The sequence below is a fragment of the Canis lupus genome, chromosome 8, assembly GCF_011100685.1.
Source record: "Canis lupus familiaris isolate Mischka breed German Shepherd chromosome 8, alternate assembly UU_Cfam_GSD_1.0, whole genome shotgun sequence".
NCBI lineage: Eukaryota > Metazoa > Chordata > Mammalia > Carnivora > Canidae > Canis > Canis lupus.
In genome coordinates, this window is record NC_049229.1 from 90,284 (window position 1) to 108,099 (window position 17,816).

The 17,816-nt window shown below is 42.9% G+C and overlaps 2 pseudogenes; one reads left to right on the forward strand and one right to left on the reverse strand.

Moving 5' to 3' along the window:
- Window positions 1-4,930: 4,930 nt before the first annotated feature.
- On the reverse strand, window positions 4,931-5,544 carry LOC119876464 (annotated as a pseudogene).
- Window positions 5,545-5,572: 28 nt separating this feature from the next.
- On the forward strand, window positions 5,573-17,419 carry LOC119869239 (annotated as a pseudogene).
- The last annotated feature ends 397 nt before the right edge of the window (window positions 17,420-17,816 follow it).

Below are 17,816 nucleotides of genomic sequence, written 5' to 3' on the forward strand. Positions count from 1 at the left end.
GTGCCCGCCACCCAGTAACCCCCACCCCCCGCCCTCCTCCCCTTCCACCACCCCTAGTTCGTTTCCCAGAGTTAGGAGTCTTTATGTTCTGTCTCCCTTTCTGATATTTCCTACCCATTTCTTCTCCCTTCCCTTATATTCCCTTTCACTATTATTTATATTCCCCAAATGAATGAGACCATATGTTTGTCCTTCTCTGATTGACTTATTTCACTCAGCATAATACCCTCCAGTTCCATCCACGTTGAAGCAAATGGTGGGTATTTGTCATTTCTAATGGCTGAGGAATATTCCATTGTATACATAAACCACATCTTCATTATCCACTCATCTTTCAATGGACACTGAGGCTCCTTCCACAGTTTCAGCCATTGGAATTTCAAATTAAATTCAAGCCTTATTTCCAACTGTCTGATAATGTAGAAAGAGTTCAGCATTGAGAAACAGGCAGGAAAATGTCTAACCATTCTGAGCCTATTTCCCTATCTGCAATATAAGGAGCAATAATATTATTACTTGATAGTGTTTTGTGAATATTCTGTATTTCATCTGGCAACCTACAATAGAAATCAAGGATTAAGCACCTGAGACCCTACCATTTATTGGTACCTCCTATGAACCAGGCATTGTCGAAGAGCTTGGCATATATTAACTCACTTAATCTTTAAAACAAAGACAAGAACTCCAAGAGCAGGACAGCACTAATCTACCCCTTTTTTTTAGAAAGGCACCAAGGTGCTAAGGCACTTGCCAAAGGTCACATGACCAGGGGGTGATGGAGCTAGAATCACAACCTTCCAACTCCAGAGTCTAAACTTATAACAAGTAACATTTCCTAACTCTTATCCTCGCCTAGTTAGATATATATAGCTGGAGTCTGCATAAGGTCCCTTACTTAGGTTGATGGAAATGCCTTTTCACTTTGTTTTAAAGAATCTGGGGTTAATAAAGAAGACAGATGTGATAATTCAGATTCCAAACTCTGGATTCAAAGTCTTGTATAAATTTGGATCACAGTGAAGGACAAGAGCCTGAACATTTAACAAACCAGAAAGGAGAGTGATTAAAGACTTACAGTGACCAAATAGCTAGGGATTAATTGCTTACAAAGCAAGTTTATTTTTATTACAAGAGGTTAATTCATTTATGGATCATGTGCAAATTTTTTACAAAGTATGGGGAGAAGTTGGAGCAGAAGCAGATATCTCTGAAATGTTCTCACCTTCCTGAGAGTCTATAGGTTTTAGAGAGAAGATGTACATGAAGAGAAAATAAATGAAAAGAATATACATGGTTTTGGGTTTTTTGCTTTTTGGGTTTTTTTCTGGGTAACTGTTTTACTTGTTGAGACACATATTAGAGATGCCCCATTAGGAAAAGTCCTTCTGATATTACATTCACTGCAGTATTTAAAACTAAATGCTTATGCAAATTTTTTATCACAATCTTTGTTAAAAAATAAATCCTATATTAAAGAAACATTTTGTTCAAAATTTGCCTAAAACAAGAAAAATACAAATATTTGCTTTTTTTTTTTTAACACAAATTGTGAAAAGCGTGTTGGGTTGAATAATAAATTAGAGTCAGACTAGGAAGGGTCCTCAAAGCCATTCTAAAGAGTTGTGAAGGTAAACTAGTGAATAATGAGGGTAGAAAAAAGAAACTGTATCTGAGGGACATCTCCCAAGGAGAGTGGATAGGTCCGCAAAACTGATTAGATTTAAGGAGCGAAGCAAAAGGCGGAGCAGAGAAAGACTCCAAGGTAGATAAGTGGTGAAGCCATTAGCCAAGACTAGGCAAGGCATCCCCTATCCCCTGAGAGGAGAAACAGCGGAAGAAAGGGAATAACAAGCAATAGAACGACTTCAGTTTTAGAAATGTTGAGATGGTGCTTAATACACAGGTGTAAATAGCTGATGTGATACTGGGTATATGAATCTGAGTTTGCAATGATTACAACCATAAGAATTTTTATTTATTGCTAGACTCTACGCTAAGCATTTCGTACTCTGTAGCAGAAGCTGCTATTTCTAAATATATGTGCTCCCTCAATAACTATATTCACCTTTATTGATATTAAGAGAACCCATGATTTGTGGCTAAGTACATAGCTACTTGGAAAGAGACTGTGTGTCCTAATCTTCCTTGGCTAGGTGTCATCATGCAACTAAATTCTGACCAATGGCCTGGAAGTGGAAGTGTTCTCAAAGAAGCCCTTCCTTATCCTTCTTAATGCAAGAATGCAAACAATGACATGGCTAGGATAGACAGATACTTAGATATGGAAATCATCCATAGTACAGCAACCACACAAACCAGTACCTGCATACCAGGAGCACCACGTCAGAGCCCTAGGCACCTAGTGAGAATTATTTGTAAGACAAAAGTAATTTGTCTCTTGTTTAGACTACTAATATTTGGATGTTCTGCTTTTTAAAACAAAACCAAATCTTAACTAGGTCATGTACATCATCTCATATAATCCTCATAACAACACTATCATTATACCTAATTTAAAAGTGAGGAATGAGGGGTGACTGGGTGGTTCAGTGGTTGCGCATCTGCCTTTGGCTCAGGTCATGATCCTGGGGTCCTGGGATTGAGTCCTAGATGGGGCTCCCAGCAGGGAACCTGGTTCTCCCTTTGCCTATGTCTCTGCCTCTGTGTGTGTGTGTGTGTGTGTGTCTTATAAATAGATGAATAAAATTAAAAAAAAAAAAAAGAAGGGAGGGATGAGCCTAAGAGAAATGAAGAGAGAGATTTGTCCAAGGTCATCCAAACAGGAGAAAGTAGAGCTAGAATTTAATCCAAGAAATCCAATGGCAGAGGCCATACTCATTATCACTAAGCTTTATGAAACCATCTACTCTTTGATTTATAAAGGCATCCCACCCAGATAAAAATCAGTCGTTTCATTTTTTAACTTTTTCTTAAACTATAATATATGTAGAGAAAAGAACACGTCCGTATTTTTTAAATGAAGAGCATATTCAAAGTGTTATCTGGTTTCTAACCTATACTCTTCCTCCTCATTCATGTGCTCATTTTCCCTTGTCCCCAGATGACTATGTAAGCATCATTCTTTCCATGTTTATTTTATGACCCAGAAACACATTATTAAAGGACTCTGGAGACTTCTCTTTTGTAGGCTAGAAAACCACAGGTCCTTATGCTTTTATTTATAGATTTAATTTTCCAACTACTTGAATTATTCCCACTGTAAATCTTTAAGCATTCTTTTTTTTTTTTTTTTTTTTTTTTTTTATGATAGTCACAGAGTGAGAGAGAGAGAGGCAGAGACACAGGCAGAGGGAGAAGCAGGCTCCATGCACCGGGAGCCCGATGTGGGATTCGATCCCGGGTCTCCAGGATCGCGCCCTGGGCCAAAGGCAGGCGCCAAACCGCTGTGCCACCCAGGGATCCCCCTTTAAGCATTCTTTAATCCCTCTCAATCTTTTACCTAAGTACCCTTCATGGTGGCAAACTGAGCAGCATATATGGCTTGAAAATGGGTTTTTCACAGCACTTCCTTTGTGCCAGGCCAGGATTCATGCATTATCCCACCCATCATATTGAGTAGATTTAAATACTTGGTGAGTTAAGAAGTTCTTTCTGTTTTTTGGAGACAAAGAGGGCTTTGTGTCATTGCTGAAAAGCCACATAAATAACTTGAAAACAAAGAGTTTGTCAATTACAATCTGTTCTTTATATTTTCAGGATTTGAATTTGGCTAGCCATAATCCACTAAAAGTCATCTGTAGACAGGAAGGCATGGGAAAAGTGGTGCAATAGTTTCTTTCTGGGACAGACCCAGGGGGTCAGCAAATAGGGAGAGGTACACCATGCTCGAGAGGTAAATTTAGAGCAGGACAATTTCCATGGGTTAGGACATTGTCATGAGGAGGAATAAGCTCAAGAAATACAACTTGCTGTCACACACTCCCAGAAAAATCCAGGTGCCCAAATAGCTTAGATTCAAAAGAAAGATCTATGCCACTGTGAAATTCTAAAATTTAGAAGTCTAGAAGTTAATTTGTTTCCAGATATTTGGGTAAAAAAATTTAGAAAAGAAACATGCCTTTTGCTAAGAAGGAGTACTCAGAGGTAAGATTAGAATCTCAGAAGGTTCTCTAAAGATGCTCAGAAATATGGAAAATTGAAAGTTGAAATTCATCAACACTGTAAATTAATTACAGAGATGAAATAATCTTACAGGAAAGAAACAAAAGGAGTATCATTACAAGCAAATAGATAAATAATGTGAAAGACTTGCAAGTTCTGGAGATACTATCATTAAAATGATTTTTATTATTTTAGTATAATGATAGGAACATGAAATTTAGATCCAAAAGTCATGTGCATCACACAAAGAATGGATTTCTCTAATATATGAAAACTGCTGTTAATAAATTTTAAAAAGACCTATCACCCCAATGAAAAGGGACATGAAAAGATAGTTTACAGAAGAAAGACAAATAGTTCTTCTATATTTGACATAATGCTCCACTGTACTCATAATATGACAATTAAAAATTAAAACTACCAATGAAATACTTTTCATCTCTCAAACTGGCAAGCATCAAAAAGTGTAATAAAGCATTATTTGCAAGACTGTGTAACATAGACCCTTTCATAATTGCTGGCAGGAGTGAAAATTGATCCAATTTCTTAGGAGAACAATTTGGCAATATCTATCAAAATTACAAAGGTATACATCCTCTCACCCAAAAGCTTTGCACCTACATCCTTAAGTCATCTACTCCCACATCTTGAAATGACTTGTGTTCAAGGCCTTTATATTGTAGCATTTTAAAAACCCGAGTATAGCTGACACACATTGTCACATTAGTTTCAAGTGTACAACATAGTGATTAAAAATGTTTATACATTATGCTATGTTCACCACAAGTACAGCTATTTTTTTCCTTTAAATTCATTTAATTTCAACAATCTGTCAAAAAAGAGCCAATAAACAAATACTGAATTACATTTTGTTGGGTTTTTCAAACCCTCCAACTGCAGACTATATAAACATCTTGTGTGTCTCTCATTCTGACCACCCTGTTACTTTTCCATATACCACAGGCCACCCATAGATACAAAGCCAGGGGCCAAAGCCGGTACAGTCTACTTGGAGCCAGTAGACAGAAGGGGATGAGGCCTGATGAAGCACTTATGGACAAAATATAGTTCACCGTTGGGTTGAAGTTCTTCAATATAAAGAAGGAGGCAACAATGACCAAGACCAGGAATAGGGTGTTGTTATAGAAGATGGAAAATGTTGTAGCTTCATAATCAGCAACTTCATTCTTCTTCCACAAAATTCTTTCATCTTTTTCCTTTCAAGACATCTTTCTGTTATCAGCTTCAGAGAGTTTTCGAGTCACTTCTTTGGAAACAGCATCCTCCCTCTTCTATGCTACTTTGTGTTTGAGAACAAATTTCACGTTTTTGTATGCGAAAGCCACCAGGTTAAGTGCTTACGAGGGTCATCACACTGTAGAGCATGGCCAACTGAATGAGATCCATATGCCATATTCGCCAATACAGCCAGATGGGGATGGCTGACACGATGAAGGCGTTCCCGAAGAAGAGCGCGGAGGACTTGGCTGACAGGTTGCCACACAAGGCTATTGCAGTATCATGGACTATATTCCTTATGCTGTGCCTTTTATTCCTCTGACTTATTCATTCCCTAACTGCAAACCTGTATCTCCCACTCCCTGCACCTCGCCCCCACCTCCTCTCTGTCAACCATCAGTTTGTTCTTTGTATTTATAGTCCCGATTCTGCATTTTTTTGTTTGTTTATTCTTTTTTTGTAGTTTTCTTTTGGATTCCACATGTGAGTGAAACCATGGTATTTGTCTTTATCAGTCTACCTTATTTCACTCAGCATAATACCTGCTAGGTCCATTCTTCTTGTCTCTGAAGGCATGATCTTATCCTTTTTATGGCTGCATAATATTCCTCTGTGTGTGTGTGTGTGTGTGTGTGTGTGTGTGTGTGTGATATCTTCCTTCTTTCTTATCTTTTGATAAGTGTCCTATTGATGGACACTTAGGTTGCTTCCATATCTTGACTATTGTAAATAATGCTGCAGGAAACATAGCGATGCATATATATCTTTTCAAATTAGTGTTTACATTTCCTTTGGGGTAAATATCTAATAGTGGAATTATTGGATCGTATGATATTTCCATCTTAATTTTTTGAGGAAGCTCTGTACTATTTTCCACAGTGGCTGTCCCAGTTTATATTCCCACCAACAGTATACAAGTGTTCCTTTTTATCCACATCCTTATCAACACTTGTTTTCTTGTCTTTTTAATTTTAGCCATTCTGATACATGTAAGGTGATATCTCATTATGGTTTTGATTTGCATTTCCCAGATGAATGATGTTGAACAACTTTTCATGTAGTCTGTTGGCTACATGAAACAGACAACATGAATGTTTGTATATATTGTAACATTTTTACCATGATGAAAGATTTTAAACTATTTAAATCCTCACTGGTAAGGGCCTCGTTTGATCAATAGTGAATCACTCAATCAATGCACTACTTAGTTGTTTCAAATAAAAATTGAAGATGAATTCTTTATGCATAGATCTGGAATGATTTATGTGCAGAGTTAATAGGTGAAACAAGTAAGGTACAGAATAAAACGTATAGTATATTAGCATCAGCATAAAAAATGGTAGAGGAGACTTCTATTCACTAGTATATGCATAGAATATCTCTGCATAGATAGCCAACTAACTAACACTAACCTAATGATATTGCCCCAGAAGGAAAATGGGTGGGTGGAGGACAAATGTCAGAGGGAAATTTTCTCTGCATAACTTTCTGTATCTTATAAATATTGACCATAAGAAAGTAGTAGTTCTTTTTTATCTAAGAATAGTTCACATACAATGTGAATTGTTTTTAAATTAAATAAAAGCTAGATTAAAAAATGATCTAGGCTTGGGCTCCGCCTCTCCAAGAGTTATTTTAACCTATTTTGAAATACAATTTACTATTTTGGAATTTCCCTAGCAATAAATGGTACTTCTTGCCTATCACACATTATTTCAGAGAACCAATGAGAAAACAAGCATGAGAGCACTTTGTAGACTATAAAGTACTATGCAAAGGCAAAAAAAAAAAAATGTGTCTATATAACAGTATTGAATGAGCCTAGATCCTTACTATAAAATAAATAATATTCTAATAGTTTTGTTGAAACTCAGTTTAAGAATATCATACAAATTCTAACCCATTTATTTGCAAATTGTTTATTCTGGCTCCAAAAAATGATTTTTTTAGCCTTAAACACAAAAAAGAACTCACCTCGTGTCATGTAATATTAAAAAATAGTCATGTGTAACTCAAAGAATAACACATTAATGTACTAGGAAAGGGAACACCTGGGTGGCTCAGTCCAGTAAGAGTCTGCCTTCAGCTCTGGTCATGATCCTAGGGTCCTGAGATGGAGCCCGACATTGGGATCTCTGCTGAGCAGGGAGCCTGCTTCTCCCTCTACCTTCTCCCTCTGCACCCCCTTCCTGTTCATACTCTCTCTCTGAAATAAATAAATAGTTTTTTAAATGTTCTAGGAAATTGATCTCAAAAAATCCTACTGTGAGGATTTGCTTACCAGGAAGAGAACTTTTAAAGAATAAACAATTACCCCAAACATGAGAACATATGTATATAAATGCAAATTATCATATATCTAATTTACCCCAGAAAGAGATAAATGCCCCATGTACATTCTAGAATGAGAATGCCATGTATGATTCATTTTCTTGCCAACTTCTGTTGATTGATGATATCTTCTTGTATCATTCTGTTGAATGAGATTCCAAGGCAAACTCTGGACTTAATGGGAAAACATGCAGCAATAATTATGTCTGCCATGTATGTGAGAGTAAGGAACAGTTGGAAGGCCAGACACAGTCACAACTGCTCCCTACATTTGCATATGTTTCCCCTTTCTTCTTCCTTTCTGCCCTTCAGCACCATAATTTTCTACAAAAAGATTACTAGGAAAGAGGTTCAGGATAGGATTTAGGCAGACTGGTAGTAAGAAAGAAGGAAGTGTTCTCCTCCCTAGACTTCCTAAGCAAGAGGAAAGGATGAAGAGATGGAAGAAAAACTTGTTTGGAGCTCAGTTAGTTTTTCGCTCTGGTTATTATCACGACTAGTTCATATCAATACTACTAGATTTCATTTATATACAATGTAATCAATGAAGGTCAAGAATGTCCAAACAATAGCTCATTTAAATCAACATTAGAATCCACAGAAGCTGAATGATCTCCTTTTTGTGTATGTCTCCTTTTTTTTGTTTTGAGGTTTTTATTTATATGAAAGAGAAAGAGAGAGAGCGCCAAAGCCTTAAAATGTATATAACTTTGATTCTCTATTTAAACTTTAAGGGTATGTGGTCTAGGTAAATAAACATGGCTACATGAAGAAGATAATTAAGGAAATGCTTGTCGCATAAAAGTTTATAGCAGCAAAACTTTTGAAACAACCTAACCAGCTAAAAATTGGGGATTGGTTAAACAAATTATGGGATATCTCTACAAAGGAATCTATTGTCGTCATACCCATGATGTAGCAGATTATCAAATCAAAAGATGCTCCCTAATCACCAATAAGTGACAAGAACAATTATAAATTATAAAAGGAATGCATAATATAGTCTTCTTTTTGGTGATACTAGAATATTGTTGAAAGCCTACATACCAAAATATTAACAGTGGTTATCTATGGGTGGTGGTATCACGGGGGATGTGTACTTCTTTTACTTTCTACATATATTTATTTCCAATGCATTCAATAGACAAGCATATCCTTTGTAGTAAGCTATACTTGAAACTTCAAGAGGAGTAGACTTTGTTATATTCATTGTTTATGTCCAAGATATAGCACAAAATATTGCACATAAGTGTTCCATAACTGTGTGTCGAAGAAAAATATATTTAAACATATATTTATATTTAGTTATTATAAATAAAATTCATATAGGATATAAATATAAGAAATATATATTCTCTAAAGCAAGAGTTGTGGCAGTCGTAATCTCAGAGGAAAGCAATATGTCACCAACATGACCATTCACAGAAGAAACAGTCACACAGGTCAGGCCAAATAACTACAGTTAAAGGAAGAAAACCACTAAGTAATCACCAGGTGGCAGGAGATAGAACCAGCAACTTAGCTAAGGAAGCCAATGAGTATAGTGAGTTCTAGAAACGGCATCCTCCACAGAGGGCCTAAGAAATCCAGGCTCTTGGCCAACAGGACTGACTCAGGCCTCCTTCACTTCCTTCTGGAATTCAAGTGAAAATAACTCCTCTCTTCTGAGCCTTGATCAGTAAGCTTGTTTCACACAGCTAGGGTGGGTGCTTAGAACCCTCCAGTGGGCTGGAGACATTTTGTAAGATAGGGAGTGTAGTCTGGAAGAAGGAATTTTTGGATTTTAAATGAGAAACAACTCTGCCATTATCAGCGTGTGAGTTTTGCCAAGTTGCATTTTTGTTTTACTTGTTAAGTATGAATTAGAAAAATAGCTGTTTGTCACAAGATTGAGGACAAAATGGATAATGACTGAAAAAAAATTAAGAAGTACCATAACTAGGTGTTAAACTATAAAACATATTACCTTTACTACCTTAGAAAGAGAGAAATGCCCCATGTACATTCTAGAATGAGAATGCCATGTATGATTCATACGGAAGATGCTGAAATATAATATGTACTTAGGTTTTGGAGACCAGATACAAGTGGACTTGGGTGGCAGCCCGGGTGGCTCAGAGGTTTAGTGCCACCTTCCGCCTGGGGTGTGATCCTGGGGACCCGGGATCGAGTCCCACGTCAGGCTCCCTGCGTGGAACATGCTTCTCCCTCTCCCTGTGTCTCTGTCTCTGTCTCTCTCTCTGTGTCTCTCATGAATAAGTAAAATCTTCAAGAAAATGAGTGGACTTGGGTAACTAGATGAACACATGCAAATCTATTGGTTAAGTCTCTGCACGGAAGCATTCCTAGGTTTTTAGGTTAGGTTTTAGCCACAAATAGAGGTGTTAACTGGAATAGCAGGGTGTGATTTTGCTGATTTTGCTGAACTTCGATATCTAGAGACATGTCCCAACAGCACACAGGAATACATTTGCATTCCATACTTATTTTCCTATTATCTGAGCTCTATCTTCTATTCCACACCAAACAGCAAGCCCTTCCAGACAGCCCCATTTGTACAAATAAAGAGCCATTACTAATTTGTCATGAAACGCAGAAGGGGGAAAGTGCAGCACAATAAATAAGTGTACTGAACAGTAACAACAAAAGGATGTGAAAGATTGCATAGGTTAATGATTAAAATGATAGCCAAAGGGATGGAGTAGCTGGGGAGGGGTTAGGGATTCTTAAAGGAAAGCCCATTAGAACTATAAACAGAATGATCTTTTTTATTAAATCTGCAACTTCAACTCATTCAAGGTGGCTTTAATACAAGAACATAAGAGACAACACAGTGTGTGGCAAATGAGCTGTGATGTCAAGTAGAAATGACTTCATTGTTGGCATTGGACTTATTAGCTAAGACCTTGAGCAAGTAACTTTTCTGAGCCCCAGTTTCAATATCTGTTCAAAAAAATAAGAGAACGTTGTAGGAATTACTGATAATCTATGTGAAGTGCGGGATCCCTGGGTAGCGCAGCGGTTTGGCGCCTGCCTTTGGCCCAGGGCGCGATCCTGGAGACCCGGGATCGAATCCCACATCGGGCTCCCGGAGCATGGAGCCTGCTTCTCCCTCTGCCTGTGTCTCTGCCTCTCTCTCTCTCTCTCTCTCTGTGACTATCATAAATAGATGGAAATTTAAAAAAAAAAAAATCTATGTGAAGTGCACAGCTGACATGTAGGTGCGCATTAAGTAGTATCCATTGACAGTGATGACCTCTCACCCATAAACCTCAACCAAGTAGTTTTATTCAAAATAAACTCCTTCCTCTGAAAACATAATGGAATTAACTAGGGAGGGGAAATCCTCTCCTTGCGCACTGAAGGTGAGTCACTGGCAGGCAGGCAGAAATTGCACAAAGGGAGTGTTTCTGATTTGAATATTGCTCAAAGTGAAAATTTTAAGCAAGATTTTCCAAAATAGCTTGGTGCTCTTTTGGTTTTTCTTTAAGTGTTGTGAATTTAAAGAATTTATTCAAAATCTGTTCCTTAGGGCGCCTCGGTGGCTCAGTCAGTTAAGTGTCTGCCTCCGGCTCAGGGACCCTGGGATGGAGCTCCACATCAGGCTCCCTGCTCCATGCGGACCCTGCTTCTCTCTCTCCTGCTACCCACCACCCCCACCCCCACTTGTGCTCTCACTCCCTCTCTCTCTCTCTCTTTTTTTTATCTCTGTCAAATAAATAAATAAAATTTTTTAAAAAGAAAAAGAAGAGTATAGGTAAAGTAAATGAAACTGTAGACATATGCAGACAAATATTTTACACGGCTGTTTTTATGGAACTGTCAATCAATCTCTCTCTCCCTTCCCCTGCCCTCCACACACACTAAGGATGAGCATCATTTTAGCTAAACTCAATGTCAGCCTTGCTTCTTTGTTACCTTTACCTGTCCTTACTCAAATTATTCTCCTCAGATTCCAAACTGGTCCTCACTATCCGATTGTGTGAATCCAAGATCAGACATCTCTAAAGCTTATTGTCTACGTGGCCATGACATTATTGTTTGGCTGTCTTCATCAACATGACTTCTATTGTCTTCATCAACACAACTTTTTTATTCTAGGAAGCTCTGGAGCAGAGAGATAAATGTTTATCGATTCTCAATGCTTTTTGAAACACTCACCTCAAGACACTCATCTTATGTCCACCAATCCAAAACTAGTTTATCATAATCATTAGCTAATTCTAATCAAGCCCTTGTATTGAAAGACCCATTTTAAACTCAAACCCCAAAACCACTTAAATAGTCCAACATTGTCCTTCCTGCTCCAAGATGCTATTAAAACTTTGCCAAGGAAGAAAGCTTACTTACCATGGTAAGCAACAAACTCAGTTTTGCCTTAGCAACAGGCTGTTTTGGTAGTATTTTTAGGGAGCTAGCATTCAGCAATTGCAAGCCTTGGAGCGGGTGTTCTTAGTTTGATGATTATAGTATATAGGAGGGGGGTGTATGGGTATAATTTGATCTATAATAAGAAAGTTTTTATATCTAGTGTTAATGTGGCTGCTGCCTTTTACTGTTTTCTTCTGTCATTACATTCATGCTTTACCCTAGTGAAATTCCCTTAAGCTTTCTTCTAAATGCTGTACTCTCCCCTCACTTTCCTTTGTTCTTCTGGTGTGCAATGAAAGGTCTCAGGCATTCCGCACATATAAAAGACTATAACCATGACCCCATATTCACTAGACAACAACTCACTGAAGATTATCATAATCCTCCAGAGGACCCTTCTCCTAATTAGCAGATCTCTCCCTGGTCACACTAGCTACACAGCTCAACCTGGCCAGTCCAGAATTGTTACATCTCTACAGGTGGTTACTGAGACAGCTTCACAGCTTCTGAGGACAAAGAAGACTGTCTTTTCCATGGAAGAACAATGCTTCAAAACATCCTTTGAATGGCTACTTTCTAACCTAGGGAGTCTCAACTCATGTTATTTTATTGCAGATTCCTGTTTCCTATTTTTAAATTCCCCTCACCCTTATGACCACCAACTCCCAGCAAGTTGCTGCTTTAAAACAGGTGGATCTTTGCAACCTAATGTTTGTAGTAGTCAAGACCAACACAGAAATGCTTTTAAGCATTTTATGATCATGGAGATTCTGATGCAACCATTGTAAATTATAAAATCATCATGGATCAGCAAAGCCGTGCTTCAGTTTTCCATTTGGAAACCCAGCAATGAAGTGTTTAAAACAAAAGAACAATGTGAAGATAAGGCAGAAACAAAGATTGGTATCATTGGTGGGCTAGCTTTTCAGAATGGTAGAAGATATTCACTTTTTTTAAAATGAGGCAATGAGTGTAAATAATTAATAATAGCAAGTTATATAATGAATAGCTTCCTTGCCCCTTGTTTCATGCCTTTTTAAAAACTTTTCCTTTTATCCTTTTGGTCTACTTTTTAAAAAAGTTAGTGTTTCATACATTTTGAAGTGGCATAACTAAGGCGAGGCCACAACAAAAATATAAAAAGAAATATAGAATAACAGGTAATAGCTGCTTTTTCTACTACGGACTTATAACTGTTTTTTTTTTTTTTAATTTTTATTTATTTATGATAGTTACAGAGAGAGAGAGAGGCAGAGACACAGGCAGAGGGAGAAGCAGGCTCCATGCACCGGGAGCCCGATGTGGGATTCGATCCTGGGTCTCCAGGATCACGCCCTGGGCCAAAGGCAGGCGCCAAACCGCTGCGCCACCCAGGGATCCCCAGACTTATAACTGTTAATTTCTATTTTGCATTACTTCTCCCGGAATAAATGAGAAACAGATTCAAAAAAAGGACCTAGAACATTGAGATTTTTAGTAATCTAACCCACTCCCCACTTAGCAGAGCAATACATTGACAGCAGTGGTGAGACACAAGCTTTTTATTATACATTCCCTAATTTTAAAAAATTAGCGTGTTTAGAACATGCATGTACTATACATGCATAAATTTTATACATGTCTTATTATACCAATATAATTCATAAGACATGTATGGTACACAAAATTGAAATTTTGTTAAGTGTGGAGGCTAAAAATACAGAAATAGAAGATACCAATTTTTGTGTTTAATCCAAAAGATTTTCCTACATTCCCTGAGATGAACTAGTCTGAACTATCAAATTAGATCTTTCAAGGTTTTCCTTGCATCTTTAAGAAAGTTTATAATAGGGCAGCTCCGGTGGCTCAGCAGTTTAGTGCTGCCTTCAGCCCAGGGCCTGATCCTGGAGACCTGGGATCGAGTCCCACGTCAGGCTCCCTGCATGGAGCCTGCTTCTCCCTCTGCCTGTGTCTCTACCCCTCTGTCTGTCTCTCATGAATAAATAAAATCTTAAAAAGAAGCGCAGCCCCCAACACACCAAAGTTCTAGATTCTCTCATTTTACCTTAAATAGATTAATTAATTAATTAATTAATTAATTAAAAAATCTCACTCTCAGTCTTCATCTCTGGGATGATCTAGTTCTGCAAGGAGAAAAAGCAGCACTGGGGTGTAAGAGGCAGAGACACAGGCAGAGGAGAAGCAGGCTCCATGCAGGGAGCCCGACGCAGGACTCGATCCCGGGACCCCAGGATCATGCCCTGGGCTGAAGGCAGGCGCCAAACCGCTGAGCCACCCAGGGATCCCTCAAGGGTGCTATTCCTGACAAGAGCCTCCGCGGCAGCCAGAGCAACGTCCAACCCAACTGGCCTCAGATCATTTCATAATTCGGGGGTGGGAGGTGGGGGGTGGGGAGCTTTGAATCTCTGTCTTGGCCCCTAGCAGACTAACCTAGGAAAACAGGCTTGTCGGGGAGAGAGAGTGAAAAAGTGAACCAGGGGACATTTCGGATGCTGGGGTGCGGCACGGAGTCTCGTGTTTATTCTTCGTGCCTGGGACACGGCCGGCTTTGAATCAGAACATTAAATACACAGCACCGCAGCCTGGGCCCGGCCCGGCCTCTGGCGTGTGGCGCGAGGCCCTCCGCCTCGCCAGCGGGCCCGGCCCTGGTTCCGCGCTCCCGGGAGTGCCGGGCCCCCGCGCAGCCGGCGCAGCTCGGGTCACCCCTGGTGGGGGTTTCTCTCCGCTCCTGCCTCCCCCGCCGACGCCGTCCCAGGAGGAGGGCGGAGAGGCGCGGCCGGGCTTCCTCGCCGGGACCCCCGCGGGCCTCTGCGCGGAGGGCGGAGCGGGAGGGGGGCCCGGCGAAGGCGGGAGAGGGCGAGCCGGAGGGGAGCACGGGGAGGCCGGGAAGGGCGTCACTGCTCGCTCTCCGCTTCAGGAGCCGGCGGCAGAGGCGGCGGGGCGGGGCGGCGGCGGCGACGGGGTTCGCAGCGGTCCTCGCCTCCACTCCTCCGTGGGCCGCGCGGAGGGAGCGCGGGCGCGGCCGGCTGCACCCACCCGGGCCGGAGGGCAGGGCGCGGGGGGTGGGGCTGCGCGGGGGGCTCCGCGGGCTGGGCGGCCGCGCGTCTCCCGGACACTAGGGCTCCGGCTGCACCCACGCGGGCCGGAGGGCAGGGCGCGGGGCGGGGGGTGCTGCGCGGGGGTGCTCCGCGGGCTGGGCGGCCGCGCGTCTCCCGGACACTAGGGCTCCGGCTGCACCCACCCGGGCCGGAGGGCAGGGCGCGGGGCGGGGGGTGCTGCGCGGGGGTGCTCCGCGGGCTGGGCGGCCGCGCGTCTCCCGGACACTAGGGCTCCGGCTGCACCCACCGGGCCGGAGGGCAGGGCGCGGGGGGAGGGGGGCGCTGCGCGGGGGTGGCTCCGCGGGCTGGGCGGCCGCGCGTCTCCCGGACACTAGGGCTCCGGCTGCACCCACCCGGGCCGGAGGGCAGGGCGCGGGGCGGGGGGTGCTGCGCGGGGGTGCTCCGCGGGCTGGGCGGCCGCGCGTCTCCCGGACACTAGGGCTCCGGCTGCACCCACCGGGCCGGAGGGCAGGGCGCGGGGGGAGGGGGGCGCTGCGCGGGGGGCTCCGCGGGCTGGGCGGCCGCGCGTTTCCCGGACACTAGGGCTCCGGCTGCCATCGGGCCGCGGCCGGGACGGAGCTCCCTGCGCTCCCCCGGGGGCCTCGGCGGCGCGGCCCCGCAGCTCCACGCACGCGGCGATGCGGGCGCGGAGGGGCGGGCGGGCGGGGGCGCGAGGCTGCCGCCAGCCGCCCGGAGCCGCTGTCCACTGCTGAAGCGCCGGCCGCCGGCGCCGCGCTGCCCGCCTGGAGCGACTCTGCTAGTACGGGACGCACGGGATGCCCGGGACGCCTCGCTCGCAGCCCGGACCTCCGCAGGCTGGGGTTCTCCTCGCCCGCCGCCGCCTGCTGCACTCGCTCACCCGCTTCGCCCCGGAGAAGGTCTGCCTGCCGGCCGCGCTGCCCCAGCGCCTCCGTCTTCAGTTCTCCGGCCTCCCCGTCGGCCCGCGTGGCGCTGCAGACCCCGGCGGCCAGGCGCTGCGGCTCGGCCTGCGCGGCGGACCCGGCGCGGCGGTGCGGGGCCGCTGCGCTGGGGCTGCGGGACTGCAGGACGTGCTGGCGCTCTCCCGCGGCCCAGTGCTCCCGAAGCGCTTCCTGCGCCTGCGGCACCGGGGCCGCCCGAGCAGCGGCCCCAGCCTTGGCCGCGCGCGCCCCCGCCGCTCCGGGCGCAGGTGGCCGGCGACGACCGCCGAGGCACCGGGGGCGTCGGGGAGCCCCGCTCGGGGGCTGCCGGACCCGCTCCGCTTTCTCTTCTTCGGAACGCACGGCTTTTGGGATGAGATCCTCTTCACTTTCTTGGGCAGGCAGACGGGCCGACCAGCGGCCACACGTCGCTCTGGTCCTCCTTTCTGTAGGGCAGCTGCAGCTTCGTGGTGGAGAAACTCTACTTCCACCTGCACTGGAGCCGCGGCTGGAGCACCTGGAAGCGGTGCCCGTCTACGTGACCTTCCTCTACGCGTGGGAGCTGTGCCGGGGCCTGGGCCTCCGCTCGTGCGGCGCTTGCTCCTGGGACTATTCTCACTACCCACTCAATTTCATGGGCCTCATCACCCTGCTGTATTTACCTGGTTGGATATTCCTTAGTGTGTACCAGGACCTACTTGGTGTTGTGCCGGGTTCAGTACATACCAACTATCTAAAAGAAAAAAAAAAAGTCATTCGAGTCCCGCGAACCAATTCGATTTATTTTTACACGTTTAAAACGGAGTGGTTTTTTTAGCCTTTTAATTTTTATACGGTTTCCTAAGCTCTTCTAATATGTTTTATTCGACTTTTCGGTTTTTCTGACACTTTGGAACCTATGCATAATACAACATTTTGAAATTTTACTCGAAACATAACTCAAAGTACTTGTCAATATTTAAAATCCCTTACAAGCCCAAACAGCAAAACCATGATACCTTAACATCAGAAGCTGTAGTATATTCACTTATTTGGGCATGGGTGGGTGATAACTACTAGGTTTTTGTTGTTGTTGTTGTTGTTTAAGAATGAAGTTATTCAAATCAGAAATTAATGATCTACAAGATTTGGTGAAATTTTCTAATTCAGTGATTTTTTTTACTTTCTTTTTAATCCAATTTCATTTTAATTCCCTGCCCTATTTACCAATCACTGCTGAAACTCAGTGTCTTTTATTCCTAGAATGACAGTTAATAACTCTTAAAGTGCCTCCCTCTAGCGCGCAAGTGGAAAGAAACTGACAAATGTGAAAACACATCCTATGGATCGATTTTTAAATAAATCTTTTCTAGCAACTCAGACAGGTGACACTGTGTTAAGATTTTTGATCTTCATCCTGGAGATGATTGTTTTTCCAATGTGGATTAGCCTTAAACGCCAAGTGTGTTGACATTGATCAGATGCTGTGTTATCTATAGTTGTAAACTTTTGTTGTAAAATGTTCACCTTATATGCCCAAAGGCCAAGCAAAATTTTATCACCCACAATAGCATTCTAACCCTAAGGACTCTTTCTACACGGAGCTTCAAGAACAGAAACAGTTCCTTGGAATAAAATGAACCTGAATGTTCATTATCCTCGCATTAGACCTAATTGCTTACCGTGAATACAGATAGGCGTTTTCAGAGTATTTCTGCCACGGCTCACTTGTAATCGTCTTTCTTTTTCCTTCTGGACCCACAGAGTTCTTGGGCCA